The sequence below is a fragment of the Lithobates pipiens genome, unplaced genomic scaffold (assembly GCF_037356315.1).
Source record: "Lithobates pipiens isolate NorthernLeopardFrog02 unplaced genomic scaffold, aLitPip1_a1.2 Scaffold_16, whole genome shotgun sequence".
Lineage (NCBI taxonomy): Eukaryota > Metazoa > Chordata > Amphibia > Anura > Ranidae > Lithobates > Lithobates pipiens.
The window spans coordinates 569,395,271-569,417,224 of record NW_027507748.1 but is presented as its reverse complement, the minus strand read 5'-3'; the positions used below and the strand labels follow the sequence as shown (position 1 = coordinate 569,417,224).

The following is a 21,954-nucleotide window of genomic DNA, read 5'->3' as shown; positions in this document are numbered from 1 at the left end:
TTGACTATAATATGAATTATATGTGCCATGTCACATACGTTTTTTTACCTCAAAAATGCTCAACCCTGAATAGGTGCTGCAATAGGAATTTCTCCCCCCCGGGGCGAATTTAGTTTTAATTCCCTTACCTGGTTTTCTGGGTTATCCTGACGTCACATGCTTACCTGCTCAGCGAATCCAGCGTTGTGCTGATGTGAACCATGGCTCAGCTTCCGCAAGCTGGGTCCTGCGACACTTATCTTTCATGACGTTATCAGGAGGCAGTTTTATCTTTCAGGTTCAGACAATCGGCTCCCTGATGATGCAGGATATTTGAGGTCGATAACCAAGGCGGTCCCTGAAGCAGGGCTGGCCTAATTGCCACACTGGCAAGAATGGTTGGACCAACAATAGACAAAAAGTAAAAAAAAAAAAAAAAAAAAAAGTGTTTCCTTCTTTGGGTAAGGAGGAATAGAATTACTATAATGAAGTTGAGGATGTGGGAGTGAACATCCACTTTGAATAGGTACAGTTAAAAAAGATTTATGCCTTAAAGTAGTACAGGCGGTCCCCTAGTTACAAACATCCGACTTACAAAGGACTCCTACTTACAAATGGAGGGAAACAACAGGAAGTGAATGGAAGTCTACCCATAGGAAGTTAAATTCACTCTTGTTATGCCCTATACACATGGTCGGAAATTTCCGACAGAAAATGTGAGATCGGATCATGTTGTCGGAAAATCCGATTATATATGGGCTCCATCCGACTTTTTCCATCGGAATTTCCGACACACAAAGTTTGAGAACAGGATCTAAAATTTTCTGACAACAAAATCTGATCACTTAAATTACGATCGTGTGTAGACAATTCCGACGGACAAAGTGCCACGCATGCTCAGAATAAATTAAGAGACCATAGCTATTGGCTACTGGCCTGCTTATAGTCCCGACGTACGTGGGTTACGTCACCTCGTTAAGAACGATCGGATTTTCCAACAACTTTGTCCGACTGTGTGTATGCAAGACAAGTTTGGCACAAAATCCATCGGAAAAAATCCGATGGATTTTGTTGTCGGAATGTCCGACCGTGTGTACAAGGCATATGAGTTATTGTGGGAAAAAGGTGTCTCCACTGATGCTTTATCACCAAGGCTTGTTTCCACAACAACCCAAAATTTTCAAAATCCAATTGTCATTGGGACAGAAAGTGAAGAGAAGTTCTCTGAACAGGGGCACAAAAATTTTTTGGGGGCTGGAGATACACTTACAAATGTACCTGTTCCGACAAATTAAACTTAAAGGGGTTGTAAAGGTAATTTTTTTATTTTCTACATAGGTTCCTTTAAGCTAGTGCATTGTTGGTTCACTTACCTTTTCCTTCGATTTCCCTTCTAAATATTTTTTTGCTTTGTCTGAATATCTCACTTCCTGTTTCTCCTCAGTAAACTTCTCACCATCATCCGAGCTGGTGGTTAGTCAGCCAGAACAGCTTACTGAACAGCTTACTGAGGAGGAACAGGAAGTGAGAAATTCAGACAAAGAAAACAAAGAAAAAAACACATTTAGAAGGGAAATCCAAGGAAAAGATAAGTGAACCAACAATGCACTAGCTTAAAGGAACCTATGTAGAAAATAAAAAATTTACCTTTACAACCCCTTTAAGAACAAACCTACAGATCTTATCTTGTTTGTAACCCGGGGACCACATGTAATATACGTTTTTAGCTTTTAACACATTAGGCACAATAAAATAAACATTATCCTGTAAACTACTGGTTAAAATTCTTACCCTTGCATATACAGCAGGGATATGCAATTAGCGGACCTCCAGCTTTTGCAGAACTACAACTCCCATGAGGCATAGCAAGACTCTGACTGCCACAAGCATGACACCCAGAGGCAGAGGCATGATGGGACTTGTAGTTTTGCAACAGCTGGAGGTCCACTAATTGCATATCCCTGATATACAGTTTAGAACTTTGAATGCTGCTGTCTCCGGCTACCTCAGTGCAGCTTCCTTGAACTTCCGCTCTTCACAGGAAACAAGTAACTGTGTATAATGAAGTCTTGATTCAGTCTGGTAACTAGGAGAATAGAGGGGTGGGGGAGGGAGGAGCAAGGGAGTGCCTTGCCATCCTAGGCTATGGGGCTATGTGTTTCTATTGATGCGCACGGTGTATTGAGACACAACTCTATTACCTTCATGCAATGCAGGGGTGACTCCATGCTGTAAGAGAAAAGGGCCACCTTGAAACAGAAAACCTGGGGCAATGGTCATGGCACCACAGGAACATATGCAAGGATTAAAAGATAAAGAAGCTGAATATTTAGCAAGTGAATAAATCAGCTGGTGAAGGGTTTAATATCATATTAAAGCGGGAGTCCGCCGGGACTCCGCTTTTTTTTTTTTTTTTTTTAAGTCAGCAGCTACAAATACTGCAGCTGCTGACTTTTAAAATAGTGACACTTACCTGTCCAGCGCGCCCGCGATGTCGGCACCCGAAGCCGATCTCTAGATCGACACTCGAGTGCTGCCGCCGCCATCTTGGGTATGGGAATCAGGAAATGGAGCCTTTCGGCTTCATTTCCCAGTTCCCTACTGCGCATGCGCGAGCCGCGCTGCGCAATGAGGACGGTCCCCGCTGCCTCTGGGATCTGTGTGTTTCCCAACAGGCAGCGGGGCACTTGCGGAAGGGGGCGGGCACTTGCGGAAAGGGGCGTAATGTACGCCCCTTTCCGCAGAGAGCTAGCCCGGAAGTGGGTGCAGTTACCTGGATTATCCAGGTAACTGCACCCCCCTCCCCCCTGAAAGATGCCAACTGTGGTGCCGGAGGGGGGGAGGAATCCGATGAGCGGAAGGTCCATTTTAGGGTGGACCTCCGCTTTAAAGAGATGCTGTTATTTGTTCATTATGGGCAAAGTGACATTGCCTCCTGATAGCTGACCACTTTTCCGGGGAAGGAATATCTAGTGATCAGTGCTACCTCGCCACTTCACCGTTGCTGAATTCAACCCTGTCGTAAGAGGAGAGGACAAGAGAGCACAAAATGTTGAGTATATCTTATTTGGTAAGGAAGCTAGTAGGAGGTCCTTTAAAAGGTGCGTTCCAGCCAAATACGAACAATACTTATTCAAACTTACTTACTTGACTCATATTCTCAGAACATGACCTCCCTGGTAAAGAAGCTGTTATTTTCGTTCTGGCATTCATCTTGTCCACCTGGCTTCCATGATAGCTAAACCTATAGTTTCTGCCAGTATTTGGACCCTCATAAAAAAAAAAAATAAAGGCCCAAATGCAATAGTCTCATCCCTGCAATCTTCCTTAGCTCACTGTGGCTTTACACCCATATACTGACTAGAACAGTGATTCCCAACCAGGGTTCCTCCAGAGGTTCTAGGGGTACCATCAGCATTGTTCAATAGCTGTCTCTCAGATAAGTTCCCAATGACCACAAGTGTAAGGGCCATTCTTCCCACTGACCATCACACTAATGTATTGTGAGTTGTAGATTTCAATTTTTTAGCAGGGGTTCCCTGAGACCGGAGAACAATTTCAAGGGTTCCTCTGTGTTGAAAAGGTTGAGAAAGGCTGGACTAGAATATGGCACAGAATCATGTGCCACTATACTACAATCCCATATCATCCAGCATGATTAATGTAGATAGAAATTAATTATACATTTATAAAGAAAAAGATAAAAAAAATCTGTCTATAGATCCTTGCAACAATAGTGATGTGGAGGTCATTGGGAGGAACCAGTGAGCAGTGCAGGGGACCAAGGAGAGCGACACTTCCAGGAGTGTCGGTTTCCCAGCAGACCGCAGCAGAGATTTTCTCTTGAATGGAGCAGAGTTCTGGCAGGGTGGACAGCAAGAAAGCAGCTATTCTGTCTTTTCTTTTACAGGTATGCATGTTTCAGGATATTTTTAATGACAGAGTCTCTTTAAAAACTCAGGTGCACTAGTTGCTGTATTCACTACCATCTGACAACACTTCTTGTTTACAACGCACTTGTCACCACAGAAATTATACGTAGTCATGAAGCATTAGCATTCCCTGAATGCTGGACACACCTTAAGGCTCGGTTCATACTGCTGTGGCATGGGATCTGACTTATGAGACCCCGAGTCGCATGACATGTCAAATTCAATGTTTCCTTATGAGAGCCATCTTAACTGATACTACAAAAGTTGCTCTGACTTCAGAAAAGGTTCCTGGACTACTTTAGTCTGACTTGGGTGCGATTTCAGCCATTGTACAGGCTTCTAAATAGCATCCAAGTCTGAAGGAAGTCGCAGGGCAAAGTTTTACGACTTATACAGTCACAGGAGTGTGAACCGAGCCTAAATAATCTGGGTAGCTCCCATTCTTTTTCGTATATTCTCTTTTTATTCATAGAAATTATTCAGGGTTTACGGCATTATCAAATATAAAATATTACATTTTTATGAGAGTTGGTGATTCCATCTTACATTTTCCATTTATTTATTCTACACTGGAGCACCATCTCTCCTCTTCAAATCCCGAAAAAAAAAAAAATAATAGAAAAAAGCTATTGGTAGCTTCCATTCTAACCTCCCAAACAACACTACCACCAGGGCACTTTCTTACTAAATCTTTCCATCAAAAACGCTGTATGTAAAATATATTAAAAAGATCACCTTAACTTCAACAAAATGGAGTCTCAAATACCTGTCCGATGTTCTTGTAAATTGGTAACTCCCTGTTCCTTTGACGTAGTCTGCATTCACATCTAAGGAGAGCATGGTCAGGTGGAAAAACTGGCATATCATGCGTTTAGAGGTGCTCCAATTGAGGACTATGGAATTAAAAATGCCTGAATATGCTCAAAAAAAGCTCAGGTACTTTTTGAGTGTAGGGCATAGACCATAGAGCACCTAAGTGTACAAGTGGGAACAGAGACAGTTAAAAAAAAAATGGGATTCTGCAATGTCAGGCTTAGTAAGGCATAATCATTGAAAGGTGTATGGTGAATTAACTAGAAACTCTTCAGTAAAAAACTGTACCTTCTCTTAGCCCTTGTACACACGGTCGAACATTCCGACAACAAAATCCATCGGATTTTGTCCGCAACTGGTGTCGCATACACAAAGTCGGACAAAGTTGTCGGAAAATCCGATCGTTCAGAACGTGATGACGTTATTTCCTTAGAACGGGCCTACGTTCAGGCTAGTAGCCAATAGCTTTGGTCTTGTAATTTGATTTGAGCATGCGTGGAACTTTGTCCAATTGGAATTCTCTACTAGCGATCAGACAAAGTCCAATCGGATCATGTTGTCGGAAAATTTTATAGCCCAGCTCTAAAACTTTGTCGGTCGGATATTCCGACGGAAACAGTCCGATGGAGCCCACACATCGACAGATTATACGACAACGCGGTCCGATCAGACATTTTCCGTCGGAATGTCCGACCGTGTGTACAAGGGCTTAGTCAACTGCAGATGCTCACAATTGGTAAAATTAGCTTTATTTTGTTTTAAGAGTTTCTAAAGTATCTGGATTGCTAAAGTGCAAGTGGATTAGGGCCAAAACAACTAATCGATTAATCGACAACTAATCGATTATGAAATTAATCAATTATTATTTTCATAATCGATTAATCAGCCACTAACATAATGGGGTTAAAAAAAAAACTAATTAGCCCTTTATAGTACAAAAAGAGCAAATAATCGCTACTGTAAATATTACTTTCACTGTCCCATATTAAAAAATTAACCCCTTACAGTATCGATTATTTGCTCTTTTTATACTAATTTTAGTTTTTTTTAAACCCATTATGTTACTAAACATCTCAGGCCTGGGTCACACCTCTGTTTTTTGGTGCTTTTTGCAGAAACACACTACAGTTTCATTTACATGGTTTCCTACGGGACACATTCACATCCATGATTTTTTTCAGCTGCTGCGTATTTGGAAAAGACAAGGACTTTTTTTTAACACAAAACGGTGCTATTTTGTTTTTTTGGTTCAATACACTTCAATGGAGAAGCTGCAGAAAAGCATGTAATAATGCGTTTTTGCGGCAATTTGTGTTTTTTAATCTGCCCAACAACAAAGTGGGCAAAAAAAAAAATGTAAAAATACAAATCGCAGCAAAATTACCTTTTTTTTTCCTTTTTTTAAGGTTATTAAAGAGGAAGTAAACCCTGATGAGTTTACTTCCTCTTTCATTCCCTGCAAAGGCAAAGCATAATGGACTACTATGCATCGCATAGTAGCCCATTATGTGTCACTTACCTGACACAGGAGCCAGCGAAGTCGCCGCTGTCCCCTGTAGTCCGCCGCATCCATCTTGTTGGTGGGGTCTCGCAGCTCCAGCGCTGTCATTCGGCGAAGCCGCGATGACGTCACTCCCGCGCATGCGCACGGGAGCCGAAACGCGCGGCAGCTCCGTCGCGGAGAATGCCGCGCTCAGCGCGCCGCTGTCTACGGCACATGCGCCGTAGACAGAGGTGCCCGTTTTCGGGCAAATATCTCCTAAACCATATAGGTTTAGGAGATATTGCTTGGACCTACAGGTAAGCCTTAATCTAGGCTTACCTGTAGGCCAAAGTGGTTTGTAAGGGTTTACAACCACTTTAACTGATTAATTGAAACAATAATCGGATACTAAGAGATTATTATGAAAATAATCGTTAGTTGCAGCCCTAAAGTGGATTGTAATGCCATCAAGCACTTAGATTTCAAATAAATATTTTTATCTTTCTGGAACTCCTTGCACCCTAGGCCCAAAAAGCACATAGGACCACAACTTCAGCGCAAGTTGTAAACCCTGACACTATCCAATCCCCTCTCATTCTACTGTCAAAAGCTCAGTGAGCCCTCACAGTATTTCAAGACTGTAGATGCTCAAAAGATGGCCCTATACAAGTCTGAAGGCCTCACCAACAGTGAAGAGGATTTCAGTCAGGCCGCGTACACACGGGCGGACTGTTCGCCCAACTTTGTCCGCTGAACAGTGTTTCAGCGGACAGTCCGCTGAACAGTGTTTCAGCGGACAGTCCGCTCGTGTGTGGGCTTCAGCGGACAGTTTCAGCGGACAGTCTGACTAACAAAGTTTTTCGGAAATCCCGTAAAACTGTCCGCTGAAACTTGGTTTGAGCGGACAGTCCGCTCGTGTGTAGGCTTGTTCGTCAAACTAAGTCTCGCGCATGCTCAGAAAGAATTTACACGCCGAAGGTTGCATTGCAGTGTATAGGACGTCGTTTTTCTAGTCCCGTCGTACGTGCCGTTCATGTCATCGCGCACGGTTTCAGCGGACTGTTCGTTCATCGTGTGTGGTCAAGTCCGCTCATGCTAATTTTGAGCGGACTGTTTGTCAAACTGTTTGACGAACAAGGTTGGGCGAACAGTCCACGCGTGTGTACGCGGCCTCAGAGTAAGGACTCTTTCAAGCAGCCGTTCTGATAAGGTCTGCCTGTCAGTATTTCAGGAGGACATGATCAGAAGGTCCATTCATTCCTATGGACAGGTAGGTGTAAACAGAATTGTGTCCGTTTACACCCTCCTACCACCAGGTCTAATTGGCTCTGCTAAAAAAAAAAAAAACAGAAGGAGATCCATCCTCTTTTCTCTTCTGTTTAGGTGGATTGGATCGGAGGTAGACAGTTGTAAATGGACTGCGGAGTCCGTTTGTTTTTTCGCAGCTGCCCATAGAGCAGAGTGGGCTCTGCCTATGTCTGCTCTATAGAAACAAAGCGGAAAGGGATGTCATCCGCCTGTGCTGCTCCGATCAGCAGGGTATCTGTGAGCTGATCCTCTGCTGATCAGAACGGAATCTGCCCCATTTGAAAGGGACCAAAGTAAGCAACACGGGGTGGGTTTTTAGGTCAACAGAGTTTTGTGGGGTTGGGTGGTATAATTGTGAAGGTATGTGAATTAAGCTAAACGTCTGAAACAACTGCCTACCTATATAATAAACAAATTTGCATTGCGTTATAATAAACGAACAATGCGTTCCATTATGGCAGTGCAGCCCATCCCCAATGCAGCTAAAACCACACCTGACCTTTTCTGGGAATGCTATACACACTAGTATCTTTCCATGTGTTACAGCATGCTGCAGCACAAGTGCATTACCTTGGTGTTCTGGGGTGTCATTCAAAATAAATAGCAACCGCAGTGCATGGAACAAGCCTCACCCAAGGACTAGAATGTTTGTTTTCAACCATGTGACTTTAAAACGGAACTAATCCCCCCTAACCTTTTTCAGTCAAGGTGCTGCACATGTGATCAGTTATGTCATCGGTAATGATGGTTTTACAGTTTGGTTGAAAGCACAAGCAAATGTGACAGTTCTCCACATGTTAGGAATGTAACAGTTTTTCGTAAAACCGTTAAATTGATGGGTTTAATTCTGCTTTCATTTTTAAATCCCATTGGACTTAGCTAAAAATAACTGTCACTTTCTGTTTTTGCTTGCTTTAGCACCAACATAAAGATCCTGGTTTTTAATTAAAATCAAATGATTGAAAATAAACATTCTAGTTCTTATGCAAAGGTCGTTACATGCTCTGTGGTGCCATTTACTTTGCCAGTTGTGCATGGCAACAAATCAGCCTTTTTCTTTCATTTTCAAAGCTTAAAAGGGATAGTTCCCCTTTACCACAAAACTGCCTATGCAGATAAGGGGCATCTGTAGAAAAAAACAAAATGTGCAGCTCTGACTATAATTGAATAAAGCTCTTGCTATAAGTGGAGGCCATTTACATAGCTTATTAAAGCGGAGCTCCACCCTAAAGAGGAGCTTCCGCTCATTGGAACCCTCCCCCCCCTCCGGCGCCACAATTGGCACCTTTCGGGGGGGGGGGGGGTGCAGATACCTGAATAGTACAGGTATTTGCACCCACTTCCGGCAAAGATATCCGCAGAACCTGCTGATATTACGCCACTTCCTGCGGGTCCCTCGCTGTCTGCTGAGAAACACACGGATCCCAGAGACCGCAGGGACCATCCTTATTGGGCAGAGCGACTCGCGCATGCGCAGTAGGGAACCGGGAAATGAAGCCGCAAGGCTCCACTTCCTGATTCCCATAACCAAGATGGCGGTGGCAGCACCGAAAGATCGGCTTCGGGTGCCGACATCGCGGGAGCGCTGGGTGGGTAAGTGTCCTTATTTTAAAAGTCAGCAGCTGCAGTATTTGTAGCTGCTGACTTAAAAAAAAAAAAAAAAACGACAGAACTCCCTCTTTAAGCCTGAAGGGAAAACTGCCAGAATGTTGCTAAGTACACCAAGAATGTTGCTAAGTGAGGCCTAGTCATCACTGCTCACCTCCACCACATCACAGGAGCGAGTTCTCAAATGCTGAGCTCAGAACTACTGCATCAGGAGAGAGAGTGTGTGTGATGGAGTTTGAATCAGAGAAACAGCTCAATCCTGTGATGGTGGAGGTGAGCAGTGATGACTAGGCCTCACTTAGCAACATCCTGGGAGTATTCCAGACAGGCTTCATAAGGTATGTATCCTATAGCAAGGGTATTATTCATCTTTAGTCAGAGCTGCACTGTTTGTTTTAATCTACAAACATCCCTTTCTTTTTTGTGAAGGTGAACTATCCTTTTAAAGAGGAAGTAAACCCTGATAGTTTTACTTCCTCTTTGTTTCCCTGCAAAGGTAAAGCAGAATAGGCTACTATGAATCGCATAGTAGCCCATTATGTGTCACTTACCTGACACAGGAGCCAACAATGTCACCACTGTCCCCTCTTCCACGGAGCGTCCATCTTCTTTCTGGGTATCGTGGCTCCGGCGCTGTGATTGGCCGGAGCTGCAATTACGTCACTCCCACGCATGCGCACGGGAGCCGCCACTAACGGCATGATCACTGTTAGCAGCGGCACGCTCAGTGCGCCTGCTCGCCGCTGTCTTTACTGGAAAAAAAAATTTACTCCTGCAAGGCAATGTCATAATGTGCTAGTATGCATCGCATAATGTGAAACTTACTTTAAAACGAAGCCCTCCAGCAGCGATCTGTCATTGCTGACAGGGCTTCCACCTTCACTTGGTCTTCCTTCTGGGTTGACGAGCTCCAGTCCTTTGACTGAATGAGCCACGTTGCTACATGCATGCGAGAGACACTGTTCACGGCACAGGGCTCTGAAGGAGCAGCACAGGTATGGGTGATGCTACTGGCCCATTCACAAGTAAATATCTGCTAAATGGTGCATGTTTAGGAGATATTTATAGTATCTGTAGGAAAAAACATATTATAGGCTTACTGATAGGTAAAAATCCATGGGAGTTTACTCCCACTTTAAAGTGGGAGACCCGCAAAAAATTTTTTTTTAAAGTCAGCAGCTACAAATACTGCAGCTGCTGACTTTTAAAATAAGGACACTTACCTGTCATAGGGTCCAGCGATGTCAGCACCCGAGACTGAACTGTCCCTTGGTCCTCAGATACTGCCGCCACCATCTTCTATATATGGGAATCAGGAAATGAAGCCTTGCGGCTTCACTTCCAGGTTCCCTACTGCACATGCGCGAGTCGCGCAGGGAAATCTAAATGGTCAGTGATGTCTCTGAGACCCGTGGGAATCTATGCCCGGAAGTGGGTGCAAATACCTGTCTTAGACAGGTATCTGCACCCCCCCCCCTCCCCCCTGAAAGGTGCCAAATGTGACACCGGAGGGGGGGGGGGGGGGAGGGTTCCGAAAAGCAGAGGTTAAATTTTTGTGTGAACCTCCCCTTTACACGAACAAGCTGAGGATAGAAACTGATTGGCTGTCATACATAATTGCTCTAGTTTTTATAAATGTCCCCCTTGGCATCACTGGAAATTTTCTCAGAAAGCCAGGAACATTAGGAATCACTGGGGGTCAGTAGGACTCTTCACAGGGCTCCAAAGCCACTGGGGACCTGGCAATAGGAACACTAGCTGTTACTCAGACAATGCCTGAGGGAATAAACCTAGCTTAAATAGAGAGGGAAATGGCCTGGCTGGGCGTATAGTTAATTGAATAATAAGCAGGTGGATAACGAGTCTTGAACACAAGTGTTTTGGAATAATAGGTACCAGCATAATCTTGCAGGTTACCACAATGGAACGACATGTACCAGCATGCCTGCTGGTCTTTGGGAATAGAGGTGACAGATCAGCAGCAAAGCTTGTAGCAAAAGTGTATGTGTTTTATGTCTTTATTCTCATAGGTAGCTAAACCGGCTCTCACTTTACAGCCATTCCCTTGTTGTGCCCACCAGACACCTCCGGGTGGAGTAGGTTAGTAGCCCTGTTCTGTACTGCTGCATAGTTCCTGAATCACATGCTGGGCCAAAAGGGTTGACTTTTAGGGTGCACTTCTGTGTTTTGGAGTGCTGGAAAAGAAAACTATTTTCTGTATCTTTATTGTGGCATCCATCAAAATGCACCTTTCATGCGGATAAAGGAAACATAAAATGTATGGAAAAAGCATCTAAAACCACACCACACCACTTAGCCCCTGTACACACGGTCGGAGATTTCCACAACCAAATCCGTCGGATTTTGCCTGTCGGATTTTGTCCGTCGGATCTTGCCCAAAATTGTTGCAAACACACGGTCGGACAAAGTTGGCGAAAAATCCGATCTTTCAGAACGTGATGACGTAATTTCGTTACGATGGGACTACATTCAGGCTAGTAGCCAATAGCTTTGATGTAGGAATTTGATCTGAGCATGCGTGGCACTTGGTCCGATCAAAGTTCTCTACACATGATCGGAGTATGTCCGACCAGCCCAGTTGGTCGGGAAATATTTCCAACATGTTGGAAAACAGTTTCCGACGGATATTCCGACGGAATCAGTCCGATGCATACCACACACAGTCGGATTATCCGACGACACGGTCCGATAGGACACATTCAGAGGGATTCTCCGACCGTGTGTACAAGGGCTTAGGCCGCGTACACACGGGCGGACTGTTCGCCCAACTTTGTCCGCTGAACAGTGTTTGGGCGGACAGTCCGCTCGTGTGTGGGCTTTCAGCGGACAGTTTCAGCGGACAGTTGGACGGACAAGGTTTTTCGGAAATTCCGAAAAACTGTCCGCTGAAACCTTGTTTGAGCGAACAGTCCGCCCGTGTGTAGGCTTGTTCGTCAAACAAAGTTGCGCGCATGCTCAGAAAGGATTTTCACGCCGAAAGCTATAATGCAGTGTATAGGACGTCGTATTTTTCGTCCCGTCGTACGTGCCGTTCACGTCATCGCGCACGGTTTCAGCAAACTGTTCGTCCGTGGTGTGTGGCCATGTCCGTCCATGCTAAGTTTGAGCGGACTGTTTGCCGAAACTATTGGACGGACAAAGTTGGGCGAACAGTCCGCGCGTGTGTACGCGGCCTTAGAGGTAAGAATGTATGTTATATAACAACATGTGCTGTGACACCCACTTGCAAGCATTATGAACTTGTGTAAATCACAACATAAAGATCATGGAAATAAGGCCCCATCAGCACTTGGGTATAGTGGAAATGCGGCAGAAAAGCACAACACATGATGGGGCATTATTCCTTCCACTGACACCAAAGATGGAGCACTAATCCTCCCACTGACACCAACAATGGGGCACAATGCCTCCCACTGACACCAACAATGGGGCACAATTTCTCTCCCTGACATCAACAATGGGGTACTAGTCCTCCCACTGACACCACGATCTGTACTCTCTCTCCGATTGACACCAGTGATGGAGAACCATTCCTTCTGCAGACACTAACAATGGGGCGCCAATCCTCTCACTGACACCAACAAAGGATAACAATTCCTTCTATTGACACCAATGATGGGACGCAATTTTTCCCAATGACACCAATATTGGGGTACTATTCTGCAAACGGATGCCAATAATGGAACACTATTCCTCCCACTGACACCAACAATGAAACAATGTGTCTCCCATTGACGCCAACAATGGAGCACTTTTCCTCCCATTGAGTATAGACCAAAGCACTGCATCATAGGAGATGGTCACATATTGAGTATAGACCAAAGCACTGCATCATAGTAGATGTTCACATACTGAGCATAGACCAAAGCACTGCATCACAGGAGAAGGTCACATATTGAGTATAGACCAAAGCACTGCATCACAGGAGATGGTCACATATTGAATATAGACCAAAGCACTGCATCATAGGAGATGGTCACATATTGAGTATAGACCAAAGCACTGCATCATAGGAGATGGTCACATATTGAGTATAGACCAAAGCACTGCATCATAGGAGATGGTCACATATTGAGTATAGACCAAAGCACTGCATCATAGGAGATGGTCACATATTGAGTATAGGCCAAAGCACTGCATCATAGGAGATGGTCACATATTGAGTATAGGTCAAAGCACTGCATCATGGCAGACAGTATTTTGCCACAGCTCCAGTGTGTGGTGTTTTTATTATTGCATATTCTTGATTTTAAAAAGCTCTTTTTGCCTTTAATATAATTAATGTTTGCCTTTTCGCATTTACTTACTGAGGGTATTAAACCCAAAAGTAAACATTTATTATATTGCAGAGTACCATGATGGCTGCATTAGTTTGGCCAGCAAGTCTACAGTTACAGGGATGAGTCAAACCATTTACCACTGAGGGTTGCTTACAAATGGTCAGCTTTTATTTTCTTATGTAACACCTTTTTTCCCAAAAGGAAAACAAGCATTTTTGCTGAAACTGCTTATAAAGTGTTAGCTGAAGGTTGGTTTCAATGTGTTAGTGTATCTAAATCTGCTAGTACATCTAACACTCCCCTTCCTCCAGACTGACAATGCTGCTGTCCAAAGATGCCCATGTTCTCCTTCATCCAGAGTGGGGGCACTCTAAGGTCCCTTTCACACAGGCCAGACTCAGCTTAATTATGATTTGCTCAGCAGGGGTCTATCTGCTGATCTCCCACTGAGCAGAACGGGTGGATGACAGGTCCATGTCAGCTCAGTTCATGCAGGTCGGACACAGACACAGCCCACTCTGCTCTATGGGCAGTCGTATGTAAACAGGCCGGATGTCCGTGTACATCTGACTGCCCGCAGATGAGGGGAACGGATCCCTTTGTGTTTGTTTTTTTTTTTGCTGTATCGGACAGGGTCTTCCAATAGATTGAGCACTTTGCTACCAGAGCCATTTTTCCTGTTTTAGTACATGATAAATGCACATTTTAGGCCTGAAGATTAGTTAGACTCCTCAAACAGTATATATTTTCTGAAAGCAAAGACCTTGGAGAAAAAATGGTGGTAGTTGCAATTTTTCACGAGTGCACATGTTCATCAAACACAATTTTTCAGTAAAAGATACACTGACATTAATTTTTGTGCATAAAAACACAATACACTATCACATTTTTGCCAAAATATAACAGATGAGATTTGGACGAGTAAATGGATACCCAACATGTCATGTCAATTTGTGCTTGCCTGAGAAACGGCAACAAACTTTGTACCCAAAGAAGTCCATAGGCGTTGCTTTATAAGCTATTAGGTCATCACTTTGGAGTTAATCGTGAATGATGGCGCTATAGTTATGGCTCCCATTCCAACGTTTGCAGTGATATGTAACATGTGTAGTGCAATCGGTTTCCTGCACAGCCGCACCCACCTCACGTATTCATATTTGTGCATGTACATGGGGGCTTCAACTGAAGATATTGCTTCATTAGCTTCTTCCCCGGCCAATGTGTCTAAACCCTGAAGTGACATAATACACGTCACTTCCATGTCCATTCACTGGAGGAGATCATTTCTGTGGTAGGATGCTATGAAGTATGCCATCATCCCCATACAGTACAGTATAGAACAATTCCCTCTATATTTGGGGACTATAACTGGAAAAAGTGAATATAAACTGTATGTAAATCATCCAAAGCTTTATTTATACTAGAGGCGCACTGAAATTTCAGCTGCCGAAACATATCGGCCGAAAAATGTGTTTTCGGCATGCGGCCGAAAGAAGAAAAGGTGCCGATAATGGCATCGAAAAAGGGGAGAGGTCCGCCCCGGGTGCCGCACATTACGGGGGTGTCACCCAGGTGGCTCAGTCAGAGTCCTGCCCTCCCTCCTCCTCTCCTTGTCTCGCCGAGCCGCGATCTCCCTCTGTGTCACTGCTGATTGCTCGGCAGCCCCTGTAACAATGTCCCGCCTCCTGTGATAGACGGCACACTGATCTAATGCCGGGAAATTAAATCAGTGTGACGTGCATCATAGGAGGTGGGACTTTTTTACTGTGGCAGCCAGGCCCAGGAAATTCAAATCCAACCCTGAGACACAGAGAGAGATCGCCGCTCTGTGTGATCTGGGCACTGGTAAGGCTGCATCTGACAGGCACTGGTAGGCTGCATCTGACAGGCACTGGTAGGATGCATCTGACAGGCACTGGTAGGATGCATCTCACAGGCACTGGCGAGGCTACATTTAACAGGTACTGGTGAGGCCGCATTTGACAGGCACTGGTGAGGCTGCATCTGACAGGCACTGGTGAGGCTGCATCTGACAGGCACTGGTGTGGTAGCATATGACAGACACTGGTGTGGCGGCATCTAACAGGCACTGGTGAAGCTGCATTTGACAGGCACTGGTGTGGCGGCATTTGACAGACACTGGCGAGGCTACATTTGACAGGCACTGGTGAGGCTGCCTCTGGAGGGCACCGGTGAGGCTGCATCTGGCAGGCACCGGTGAGGCTGCATTTGATGGACACTGATGAGATCTTCATTGATCTTTTGTATCATGTCTGCAGTCTCTGACCATCTTCTGTATCATGCCTGCTAGAGGTGCACCGAATGGAAATTTTGATAATACTATTAGCAGAGTATTTAAGTTTAAGTAAGAGATTGCAGACATGATACAAGAGATGGTCAGAGACTGCAGACTGCATTTTTTTTTTAGCTTTTCCTGCACTAAAGGTGCCAAAAATGGTAAACAATCAATTCATATTAATTTAAATTGATGATATTAATTAAAAAGTTGAATATCATACAATTATATATAAAAAGGTTTTTGGCTAAGTGCATCCTGCATTTTTGGTTTCAGCACCAAATTTCCATTTGATGTACCTCTAATTCATACACAAACAATCAATAAAAAAAATGATACAGTAAGCATTTAGCGGCTGATAGTTATATATACCATACATACAACACAATATGAATAACAGTATCCCACATACATGCTGTCGAGTGTGCCCAATGACCATTGGGAGACTTATGCTGCGTACAAGTGATCGAAATTTCCAACAACAAATGTTTGATGTGAGCTTGTGTCGGAAATTCCGACCGTGTGTATGCTCCATCGGACATTTGCTGTCAGAATTTCCAACAACAAATGTTTGAGAGCTGGTTCTCAAGTTTAATTCTGATCGTGTGTACACAGTTCCGACTCACAAAATTCCACGCGTGCTCGGAATCAAGCAGAAGAGCCGCACTGGCTATTGAACTTCGTTTTTCTCAGCTCCCCGTACGTGTTGTACGTCACTGCGTTGTTGACGGTCGGAATTTCCGCCAACATTTGTGTGACCATGTGTATGCAAGACAAGTTTGAGCCAACATCCATGGATTTTGTTGTCGGAATGTCCGATTGTGTGTATATGGCATAAGTGTTTCAGTACCCCTGCATGCTCACCTTTAATATTACCTACCTGTTTAGAAGTATATATTGTACACTGATTTCAGCTTGATAAAAGACTCCATGGCCTTTTATCATTTTAATCTGTGGCTGTCCATGTATCCTGTTTATCACAGTGTGGGACATGTTTTTCCTGCACAACTATGCCCTTGTATAGTTAAGAACCCTGCTACGAAATGCATTGGATGCTTCTGTCTTCTTATTGTCCTTCAGATTCTAGGAGGGTCGGATTGGGGCCAGCGGGGCAGAAACTGTGCCGGGCCAGCATCAGTGAAAATAAATATGGAGGAGTAGTAGTTTCCCTATTAATAGGAGGTATAGTATCCCATCATTGGTATCAGTGGAAGAAATAGGGCCCCCTTGTTGGTATCCATAGTAGAAGAAATAGTATCCTCTTGTTGGTGTCAGTGGGAGGATAAAGGGCCAGATAAAGTCTAACAAAGGGCCACATCTGGCCCTCGGGCCGCAGTTTGGAGACCCCGGTTCTAGACAAATATTGTTGTCGACAGATATATGTGGAATACTATTATTGATTCTGTGTTGTATGGATACAGCGGGTAAAATAAGTATTGAACACGTCACCATTTTTCTAGGTAAATATATTTCTAAATGTCCTACTGACATGAAATTTTCAACACATTTCTGTAACAATTCATGCAATCCATACATACAAAGAAACCAAAACAAATAAGTTCCGAAATGATGTGTAATAAAATGGAATGACACAGGGAAAGAGTATTGAACATGCTAACGGAAATGTATTTAATACTGCGTACAAAATCCTTTGTTGGTAATTATAGCTTCAAGACGCCTCCTGTATGGAGAAACTAATCTCATGCAGTCTTCAAATCTTGAAGGCTCCATGGGCCTCTTCTATGAACTCGGATCTTTACATTTTTTCATAGATTTTTTATTGGATTTAAATCAGGTGATTGGCCGGGCCATTCTAGCAGCTTTATTTTCTTTCTTTGAAACCAATTGTGTTTGGGATCCTTGTCTTGCGGTAAGGTCCACCCTCGTTTCGTCTTCATCATCCTGGTAGATGGCAGTAGATCAAGATCAAGATCAAGAATGTCTTGGCACATTTTTCCATTCATCCTTCCTTCAATGAATACATATTTTACCTGCTGTATGTAACTATCAGCCGCTTACTTTTTAATTTTTGTACTGATTGTTTGTATATAAATAAAGCTTTGGATATTTTACAAAGAGCTTATATTAACTTTTGCCAATTATAGTCCTAAAATATAGAGGGCATTGTTCTATACTGTATTCGCTGTAGTGGATATCAAAGAACGTTCCACCAGCCGACATCCACTATAGCAGCTGGGATTGTGTTTAAAATCTCAGTCTATTTATAAACAGCACTGATAGACTCAAGTGGTTAAGGCTTGGTTCACGCTATTGTGATTTGGATGCGGAGTTTCACTGCAACCGATTCGCATATCAGGGGACTGTGACTGGCTCTCTATGGAGCCGGTTCACACATCTCCAGAGCGGCTTCGGAACGAAATGTACAGGGGTTTTATGCGTCTTATGGTCAGTTTCAAGTCCAAATTCAGCCAAAAATTCAGGCTGAAACATTGAACATAGATGCACCGGACCCCCGCTGTGAGCCAATCCATACTGCGGTGTGAACCCAGCCTAAAGGGTATGAATACGATTCAGGGGGGCAGTATCTTCCATATGAAGCCCAGATCAAGAACAAGAGGATATGACCTCAAACTAGCAGGAGGAAAGTTCAAAACTAACCCTATAAAAAGTATTATTTTTTTTTAGAGAAAGAATAGTTGATGCTTGGACTAGACATCCCGCAGAGATAGTGAGTCAGTCAACAGTAAGTGCATTCTAATATGCTTGGTACAGCATGGATCCTTACATGGACAGAAAGGTTAATAAAAACATTAAAAAAAGAAAACAATAAACTAAAAAAGAAAAAAAAAAGAAAGAAAATAAAACAATAAACTAAAATAAATAAAAATAAAACAATAAACTAAAATAAATAAAAATAAAACAATAAACTAAATAAATAAATAAGAAAAGAAAACAATAAAATAAATAAAAATAAACAATAAACTAAAAGAAAGAAAGAAAGAAAAGAAAACAATAAAACTAAAATAAATAAAAATAAAACAATAAACTAAAAACAAATAAAAATAAAAAACATAATAAAAAAAGAAAAGAAAACAATAAACAACAAAAAAAAGAAAACAATAAACTAAAATAAATAAAATAAAACAACAAACTAAAAAAACAAACAAACAAACAAAAAAAAAAAGCAGACATGATTGACCACTTTTTTTCTGCCTTCATATTTCACTTTTCTGCATTTCTAGTGCTAAATTTAAAACGGTATGTCCGCTGCATCCAGTTGAGTCTTTAAAACTGATTTTTATTCAATCAGTAAAGTGACATCTGCCATGAACTAACATCCACTAATTTAATGACGCATCAAAAACAAACCAGATGTAGATAGACCCGTACTTCAGCACGCCTTTCTGTCTCCTTTCTTTATTTCTCATACCTTGTCATCCTAACTGACAGTTCCTCTGTAATGCCACAGGCTCTATATAAAATTGATGGAGACAATCCGACATAAACAAACATCACAGTCATCTCCAAACCCAAGCAAACATTTACATTCAAGGATCTTCAAAGACCAGCCATGGCACCGCAAGCCTTCCTTTAGCTCTTATATTTTTTTACCGTAAAGATGAAAGCGGCCACCTGATTGGTTGCTACAGACAACAGACTCTTCCTGCGGTGTCATTGGCTACATGTCAACTGAAGATGGGAACTCCTAAAACTCACTTAGAAGACCAACATGGATGACAAGGCATAGCAACCACTTAGAATTCAGCTTGCAGCGATCGGGCCGCAGTGACCTGAAAACGAACTGGCTCGTTCTTTGTTGCTATGGCTCGGTCTCCACTTCCTCATTAAGTAAGCCTATGTATATGATAAAGTATGTGAAAAGCTTCTCCATTAGCAAGATTCTGACATGTAAACAAACATCGGAGATGGGAAATGTTGTCTACTGATATAACGCCCCCAATCAATGGAAAATAAATCATCTCCTCCTGCATGTAGCAGCACCATTATATAGGAGATCTCAGCTCCCATAGCACAATGCTTTTCAATGACCTCCACACAAGGTGACATTACAGGCGAAGAGCGAGCGGCGAAGCACACAGCCCGCCATGTATGGAAAATCATGCCTTCAGCTCAACTGTCACACAATTGTTTCCAAAGTGATCACTGAACGCATCGCAGGGATGGAAATCAGATGCTGCTCCTTCAGGGAACCAGGTGGGCTGAGTGATTGCACAGTGCCTGGAACTATTCCCCATACACATCACAATCTAACCATAAAATCAACTTTACGTTTATCACAATACAAGGACCAAACGGTGACCACGCACACTTCCATTTTTTTTATCTGATCGAGGAACGAAAACGATAAACATAACCTTCCTTCCAATCGATTTCGATTTGATTAAGATTGGATGTGCTTAAACTGAGTTGATCAATCAGAGCAGAAAATGACTTGTCCTGTTGGATCGATCACTAGCACTTGAGATGCTTTGTTCATGAATGCAATCGGATTTCGATCAGATTATGAGATTATAAGGTAAAAAGAGATATAATCGATCATTTACAATCACATCTTCCCACTATCGATCGAGATCCTTTTCCATGTGTGTGGCATATTGATCAAGCCGTATCAATTGATTATTCCTATCAGGAGAGATCAATCGGAAAAGGAATTGAACATTTATCGAAGTGTGTGTATGGCCACCATAAAGCTGGTCGTAAACTGCACAATCTGTATACAATCAATTATGAGGACACACCTGAACAATCCATTTGTTTAGTATCAAATCAGGCAGACCCTTGTACTACACAGTTGAATGTAGATCCAAAGGAGATTGTACAACCAGGGTTTATAGTGTATGGCAGAGATGTGCAATTAGCAAGTCTCCAGCTGTTGCAAAACTACAAGTCCCATCATGCCTCTGCCTCTGGTTGTCATGCTTGTGGCTGTCAGTCTTGCTATGCCTCATGGGACTTGTAGTTCTGCAACAGCTGGAGGACCGATAACTGCATATCCCTGGTGTATGGTCAGCTGATGGTGGGGATATACACTTTGATAAACATTCAATTTCTTTTGCAATCAATCTTTACAGATAGGAATAATCAATTTATAGTCAATTAATAACGTTTGATTAGATTGAAATGATCCAATCAGCAAATAATCAACTTGATTTAGACTACATATAAATTGGATTTGATCAAGCTGAGTAGATTGGCTAGGGCAGATCGATAACGTATGATCTAATCTTGAAATGATTGAATCAAAATTCCCTTGCCTGTGTTTGTCCTATAGCAATCAAAGGGGTTGTTGTCTATATTTGGGTTATTACTATGAAGAGCGATTGATCAGAAAAGAAGTGTATAATTTATTGAAGCATGTATGGCCACCATAACTCATCTCTCCAATCACTCTGTATCCAATCAGGCAGGCCCTTGCTCATTTGTGGTAGATCGAAAATAGGTTGTACAATTAGACTGTAACGTGAATGGTGGGCTTACAATCAATCGCACCTTGAAGCAGTTAGAATAGTGAGAGATGATTGCCCATTATCACTGAACTGAGCCTGAAAAGCTGCAATGTTTATCTTCGGCTGACTTCTGCACGTTGGGTACCATCTGCTACCCTCACCGGTGTGGCACAGAGGCGGTACGCAGTGACAGCTTGGGCAAGAATGACTTGCAGAGCGGGGCACCAAACCTAATCCATGTAACGCCATCTCTGCAACTGATGTCATGGTAAGAGGGGCCACAAACTGCAATGATCGCTTCCTGCAGATCTGAGCTATATTTATACTGGGAAGTCCAATGCAATGCACAGCTCTTCTGTCTCTGCACTGCAGTAAGTTACTGATACCTTCTATAGACTGTCACATCTACAGACACCCATCTGCCATCCACACATACCTGTGTGTGCTCTGAGGTTAGACAGTTACACCTAGATCCCCCTGCCATTGTATGACAGATCCCCCCCATAGCAGGCAGAAGATGCCCTCTGATCACTGGCACAGCAGATCTCCTGCCATCATGGGTTTCCGGTCCTCCATAGCAGAGAAAAGAAGCCCTGTGATCACTAGATCTCCTGCCATCGTATGGCAGGTACTCGGGCACCTCAATGGTAGGCACAAGTTCCCTGGCACAGCAAATTTCCTTGCCATCATATGACAGATATCCCAGATACTCCACATGATACTCTCCAATCCCTGACACAGCAGATCCATTGTCATCTAAGATACCCCAGGAACCCCATAGCAAGCAGAAGATGACATCTGATCC

General features: G+C 43.1%; 1 protein-coding gene across 1 annotated transcript in view; it reads right to left on the bottom strand.

Annotated features, from left to right (window-relative positions):
* Positions 1 to 21,954, bottom strand: part of SLC4A8 (solute carrier family 4 member 8) — a 317,175-nt gene that overhangs the window by 294,186 nt on the left and 1,035 nt on the right. The gene's annotated exons all lie outside the window — the stretch shown is intronic.